Source organism: Nicotiana sylvestris, chromosome 1 (assembly GCF_000393655.2).
Source record: "Nicotiana sylvestris chromosome 1, ASM39365v2, whole genome shotgun sequence".
Classification (NCBI taxonomy): Eukaryota; Viridiplantae; Streptophyta; class Magnoliopsida; order Solanales; family Solanaceae; genus Nicotiana; species Nicotiana sylvestris.
In genome coordinates, this window is record NC_091057.1 from 155,931,323 (window position 1) to 155,939,030 (window position 7,708).

The window sequence follows — 7,708 nt, forward strand, 5'->3', positions numbered from 1 at the left end:
TCACGTGTAGTTCAGAAGTAGGAACAGTGATAGAGTGTACCGAGGTGGAGAGCCGATTGAGGTGTCGTCGAGGATTCGGTTCGCGGTCCTGTATTACATCAAAATAAAAAAATGAAAAAGATTAAGCCTGTCAACTATGAGTTACAAGATTCTTATCTATAAGTCTTCTGAAGCTTGATCTTGAGTCTTGAATGGTTCTTCATGCAGACTTTAGATTTGAACCTTGATGCTTGCTAGCTGCAGGTGCTAGCTCATTCTTCTTCAGCTTTTTCGGATCAAGACCGGACATGTAGCGCTCGTGACTTCACCCACGTCTTGAGCAGTTCACATTTTTTTTCTGCTTCTCCATTTTGGATTCATTTTCTTTCTTTTCTTTCCTTTTTTTTTGGATTGAGATTACTTTTGTTGGTCACCTCGGACTGTTGACTCGCATTCTTACTGCGAGCTTCTACTACTTCTAACATGAATTGAATTCTGAAATGACTTCCTTCTTTCTCCAAGTGGGTGTCTGCTACTGACTTTAAACTTGAAATGACTCTGAAATATCTTCCCTCGTTCTCCAGGTGGGTGCCTACAATCAAAATAACAAAACAAACAAAATTTTCTGCCCCAGTTTGCACTAGGAAGATTTGTGAGTTATTAGCAAAACTGTAAATCACATATGCTATTGATGCAATGATGAGAGAAAAACTAAAGACTTGACTAGTATGTGCGTCTCTTGTGAATAAAACCAAGAATATTTGACTAGCAAGTTCATCAGACTAGGTCTTCTATCTTAGGAGAAAGATCATACTAAGATTTCGATCCTAGGAGAAAATTCAAGAGACTAGGTTTTCTATCTTAGGAGAAAAATTCATCAGACTAAGATTTTGATCCTAGGAGAAAATTCATCAGACTAGGATTTTGATGTTATCTTAGGAGAAAAATTCATCAGACTAAGATTTTGATCATAGGAGAAAATTCATCAGACTAGGTCTTCTATCTTAGAAGAAAAATTCATCAGACTAAGATTTGATTGGGAGGAAAATCCATCAGACTAGGACTTTTATCCTAGGAGGAAAAAATGTAAAAAGCAATGGCAGCATTTTATGCACACTAGCAAGACAGGGAAGGGCAAAGATTTGAGAAACTTCTCTTTATCGGCTCTTCACTTCTTCTTCTTTTTTTTTTCTTTCTTTTTTTTCTTTTTTTTGCTTCTGTTTTTGAACCCACTTTCTTGCACTGCTTTGTTCATGTTGCAAACAAAGAAAACTTATGAGTTTTAATGTGGTAATTAGTTTGTGGCCTTGACCTTGAGGGCGACTGCTTCTACACTTACCAAGATAACTTTGATTTCAACTTGGAAGACCGTGCCTGTTATCGACTACCCATTTTCTTTCAACCCTTATCACAGAAAATACCTCTTCTTCATTAGATCCCAATATCTTCTATCTGTTGCATTTTTCTCATGAATTGACATTTACCGAACCATTGCATTTCACATAAATCGCAATGCATGTTGATTGTTACCAACTCAATGCGCATACAACTTTTCCTTGACTTATGCCATTTTGATGTGCTAGCCAAATTCGTTTTGTGCAATTGGAAAGTTGGTAGCAAATTTTGAAGTCATTTCTCACTTGTTCTGACCAAACAGACTCAAGAAGGGACTCAAACAAAACAAGAGGAACAAAATAAGGGACAAGGAAAAAAGATGATACCTAACAAGAAAATTACAAAGTAGAAACTTATCAGATGTGGATACCAACTCTAATGACTATGCCATGCACCTTTGGATTAAGTGGTCTAGTCTCTCAAGCAAGTCTAATATTCAACTTTTGTTGTACCTCTTCGCTGTGAAACTGGGCTTCAGCGCTTCAATTGTCCTATTTGATCCACAATCCTCCCTCGACTTGTAGTGCCCTGAAGGGTTTTCACCATCAAGCCTCTCTCATTTTGCTCTTTTTCTCAACTCACCGTCGTCTTACGGTACCCATGAGGGTTTTCACCTATAAGATTCTCTCTCATTTATTATTTCTCTCTTTTTCTGATGAGAACAGAGTATTACCCATGATGTAGGAAGATCATACTTTTGCCACACACTTGATTTGACATCCTTAAAGATTGGTCGGAAGGTCTTTCTTTGGACCGTAATGTAGGCTTTTGGACATGGTTAGAAAGAAAGGATATCATAAAGGCTCAAAATAACTAAGATGAAAGGATTCACAATTAAAACTTTTGGAATCAGATCTTTTGGCAAAATTAAAACTTCTGCCCCAGTTTCTTGGAGTTTGGGGAATTTTTTTTTGGATTTTTGCTTTGATGGAATTTCTAAGAAAACTGTCCCACTCTTGACTTCGGGGATCATGAAATATTTTATTTGGTGTGACCGAACTGTAAGCCTTCCTACGTATCTTGTGGTGACAAGAATCAGGTCGAACGTAGTTCAAACACAAAAATAGCTTTTTTTCTTTTTCTCTTTTCCCTCCCTTTTTTCTTTTTCTTTTCTTTTTTTTCTTTTTTTTTTCTTTTCTTTTTCTTCTTTTTCTCTTTTCCTTTTTTTCTTCTTTTTCTCTTTTTTCTTTTATTTTCTAGTTCCTAACTCTATTTCTGATTCCATAAAAGGGGTATGAAAGAAAAAATTAGGGCTCAAAAGGGGGTAGCAAAGGATAAAAGTGTTTGAGTAGCAGAATAAAATGCTTTCGTCATACCGAACTTTAAAAATGCCAGGTACAAGCATGCAATTAAAGATAAGCAAAGAAATCATACACAATATTTATTGATGACATCAACACAAACAGGAAGTGCCAATGGGCAATACCTTTGTCTCAATGAATGACCCTGGCCAGTTCGAAGCAGACTTGACTCAACCTTACTTTGATGTGGAAGAATGCATTTCAGCACTGACTGATTTACCTCAAACTGCTTGAGAGACATTTTCTTGTTGCATGCTCTTATCAACCTCTTGATTTCCAAGACTTACTGCCTCAGTTTTACTCAATTCAAGCTTCAAGTCATCTAAGATTGCGTGAAACTTTACATGTTCCCTCAAATGCATCCTTTTATCATATTCAAAATTGTGCCATTGCATCATGATTAGACTAACTTTCAAGACCATGCTGAGAATTACATGTGCGTGTCATGTCACTAGAGTCAGCATGAAAAGAATTATAAAAGAGAAAGTGACCTAAACAAAAACTAACTAGAACTAACAGAAAACAGGAGATTGCATTAGACAGATGTTGAATAGGGTTTGAACAAAACAAGAAAAATAGACATGGGTTACAACCCTGGAGCAATCCTAAATAACACTAAACGAGTTAGTACAACTAAACGAACTAGACAAAATGATAAGAAGAATAGTTTGAGCCACAAACAATATCCGAATTACAACCTTGAAATAACCCGGACAAACATAAATGACAACAAAATAAACCACCAAAACTCCTCCTTGGCTAGTCAATAAAGGAGTGTCTTTCCAATCACCAAGCTCGACATCTTAGCCACTGGATTGCACATCAAAATTGCTGGGACCTTCACCAATTTCAATATCGTTAACTTCAGTCAGCATGTCACCAAAGTTTGCATCATCATGTGCAGGTAAAGGATTCTGCGCGATATTTTGGGTGTCATTGTCCTGGACCACAATTATCCCTTTTTGAATCATTCTTTCTATCTCTTTTTTCAAATCCCGACAACTTTTGACATTGTGCCCCTGGGCATGGGAATAGTATAAACACCTTTTAGAAGAGTCAAAGCTTCTTGCACGCGGGTCCACATGATTCGGAGGAATAGGTGCAATCAGGTCATAATATTTTAATTGTGCAAACAAGCTTGCATAGGACTCTCCTATCGGTGTAAAATTATCTTTCAACCTTTGTTTATCTCTATACCCCTAGCTTGGATGTGGGTTGTTGGGTGCCCGAAAAAGTTGTGAAGGCGAAGGAGTATTATGCGATGCTGGTGCTCGCCATAAGGAGTGACCCGGTGGTTGGATAGATGATCGGGCATTGTTAGGAGGATAGTACTTAGGTGGATTATGTGGAACTCGGGGTAGTTTTGGGGTTGGGGTGGAGGCTGAGTATATTGGTGAGGCGGACTAGTTGGGCCATGTCGCGATCCTAAGACAACCATGGTAACATCATCATGTTTCTTCTGACCCGACAAGCTTCCTGTATCGTTCTGAATTGCCTGTGTTGTGGCTTTTAAGCCAGAATAGCTCATGATCTTGCTTGACTTCGGTCCATCTTCCACCATTTCTCCCATCTTTACCATATCATTGAAAGGCTTACCAATGACTGAGATCAAATGGTCAAAGTACGCAGGCTCAATGGCTTGAAGAAAGTACTCGACCATTTCATCTTCTCCCATCGGAGGATTGACCCGTGTAGCTTGCTCCCTCCATCGGAAACCATATTCTTTAAAGCTTTCACTGGGCTTCTTTTCTACCTTGGTCAGGGACAGGCGATCCGGGGCAATGTCTATGTTATACTGAAAATGTCGAGCAAAGGCCTGAGCAAATCGTCCCATGTGTACCACCTGCTGGCGTCCTGGCTAGTGTACCATTCTAACTCTACCCCACTCAGACTTTGGCTGAAGTATGCCATCAGTAATTCGTCTTTTCCCCCGGCGCCTCTCATTTTACTACAATAACCTCTCAGATGAGCTACAGGATCCCCATGTCTGTCATACAAGTCAAACTTGGGCATCTTGAACCCGGCAGACAGTTGAACATCAGGGAACAAACACAAATCCTTATAAACCACACTCAACTGGCTTCCCAACCCTTGCATATTTCTAAATGATTGCTCCAGACTCTTTACCTTCCTAAATATCTCCTCTTGCTTCACGTTCTTGGGTGGTTTCTCATTTTCAACATGAGGCTCAAAGTGGGGAGTGTATAAGTAAGGATCTCGGACTTTGAAGGTGGGTTCCGGGGCATAGTATTGGTTATCTGGAGATGGGAATGTGGTTGTTTTGGCTGGTGGAGCATGGAAAGTTTGGGAGGAAGTGGCAAGGTAATTATGGTAAGGGGTAAAGCCTGGTGCATATTGAGGAGAAAGGTCAACGATAATGGAAACCTGGGCTTGAGACAGTGGTGGGATAGTTGTAAGGTTTTCAGTGTAGTTAGTGGGGAATGAAGGTGGAGGATGCTCCCTGATCCAATACTGATATATTTATACCATCTGATGTTTCAATCTTTGGATCTCCTCTTTCAATTCATACTCCGACTCCACAAACTCCCTCGAGGGGTCAACAACTCCTGTGTCTAAGTATTTGCTATCCATGTCTACCTTGCTCTTTGACCTTGTGTTGTACAGATGACTCGCCAAAGTGCCACAAACTAACCACCCTCTGTTATGATCACAATGAAAGTAACAAAAAGGAGCAAAACAAAGCCAACGTGTTAGCGTTAGGACATTTATCAGATAGAAATATTACATTGCGTGCAATGCCCCTAACAACAATTAATGGCTTTAGAATGACTTTGAGGGTCACAAGATCATTTGACATCATCCCAATTTTGTTCATTTCAACTTTCTCTTTTCTTTCTTTTCTAGCACTTCTTGGCTTGCTCATTTTCCTTCCTCTCTTTTTCTTTTTAATTGTCACTCTTTTCTTTCCTCTCATTTCTCACATCCACAATTTCATCTTTTTTTTTCTTTTTCTTTTTTTTTGTTTTTTTAAAAGATGCTTCGATCGAACCCTATGTAGGTTGCCTACGTATCATGTCCCTCATAAATCAAATAAAGCGCAGTTCTGGAAAAGTGATGGATAAAATAAACTAAAATAAATCTTTTTGAATTTTCCATTTATAACTTTTTTTTTGTTTTTCAAATACAAAATAGGAAGTACTATAATAAAAGACTCGAAAATCTTAACTAGACTAACAGACTCGATACTACTGTACAAGACAACATAAAATAGACTAAAAATAAAAAGTTTCCTCAAGTAGCTCGTGCATGCAATGGTCTTGACTAGAATGGTCCTGGGGTATTTGTCATGCTCAAACTCTAGCAAATTGATCCGCACCTGAATGGAAAAAATAAGATCAAATAGAGTTAGTGACTCAAGACACATGTGACGTCACGACACCTTCTATTGGACACATGCAAGGCATGATTAAGGCTATTTTTGCAAAATGACATATGTGACCAAGATGACTAGAAATGTAAACTCAAAAACATGGAAATACCTCACTAAGGCATATATGGATTCAACTCCCAATAATCATGGCCCAAAATCAATTTGCAGAAATGATCCATTTTGCAAAAACGACCGATATGGCCAGAAGTGGCCAAAGATGCAAACTCAAAAAGGACGAACCTTAAAGTAATATGACACCTAGTTTTGGACTCAAGATCCTAAGACATGGGTTATTGAATAACTTTTTGCGAAAATGACCCATTTTGCAAGAATGGCCGATGTGGCCAAAAGTGGCTAAACATGCAAGATATGGCTAAGACCCGCAAAGCCAAGAACCAAAGACTTAATAGGAAGACCGGACCCTATGTGGATTGCCTACGTGTCACGTCCTGAAAGACGAGAATCAGGTATGCGTAGTTCAGGAAGATTGGATATGGGAGAAAGCTTTAAAAATGACACTAATTTGAAAAAATATATATTTTTTGTCTTTTTTAAAAATGATGGAAAATGTAAAATCTTTTTGGATTTTTTTTTTTCGATTTTTTGAAAAATGATGGCAAAGTGTATAATCTTTTTGGATTTTTCATTTTCAATTTTTTTGGTCCTTTTTTTTTTTGAAAAAGTTGTGAAAGAAAAATACAACTAGGCCTTACTTACTTTATTTTTTACCCTATTTTCCCAAACATCGGCCCGCCAAATGACCGTTTTACCCTCAAAGAAGCAACATGTATCACATAGGGATGATTGAATGTTTTTTTTGGCCACGGGCCCATTTTGACAAAATTTGGATAGACTTCCTACAAAGGGACACGATATCTAGGACCGAGCCCTGCTAAGTATAAATGACATGATGTAAATAAAAATGACCTAAAGGCTGACATACGTTTGGGGTTCACTAGACAAGGCAATTCGGGGCAGCATGTGGTCGATGGCGGCTGCTCTAGCTGTCCGCCCACTCCATGCTCCCACGACACCCCCCTAAAGACACGGGTGACTCACAAAAAGGCCATGTACGCTCAAACGTACTCCGAAAGACTTGTTGCAGAAAGAAGACTCATGGTTATGCAAATGATGACAGTTTATAAAGCAGTAACACATAAAGGAAACATTGTAAACAAATAAGCAGCTAGCAAAATTATAAAAGGACATAAACAAAAATAAAAATCAAATAAAGCAAACAAAACACATAAACACCTCAACCTAATATCCTAAAAGCCAACAAGATCAAGTACTAGCTCGAACATGCAACTCCAGCAGAGTCGCCAGAGATGTCACACCCCTTTTTTAACAAACTTCACTTAACCCTCTTAAATTAATAAAAGATTTTTGTAAAGCTTGAAAAGGGTTTTCAATTAGAATGTGACAAAAATTTGTGTTCAAAAGAATCAACTGTTCACAACACACACAAAACTCACGATGCTCCTATGCTTCCTCTCGTTGATCATCCCCAACTGCCCACCACCGTCGAAGAATATCATATTTTCAGATTCACAAGAAAATTTTAAATTCTTTGATCGAACCACTTGAATTCCCACTGGAAATAATAATGGCAGAGAGTTCGAAATTCTTTGACCTCTTTTTT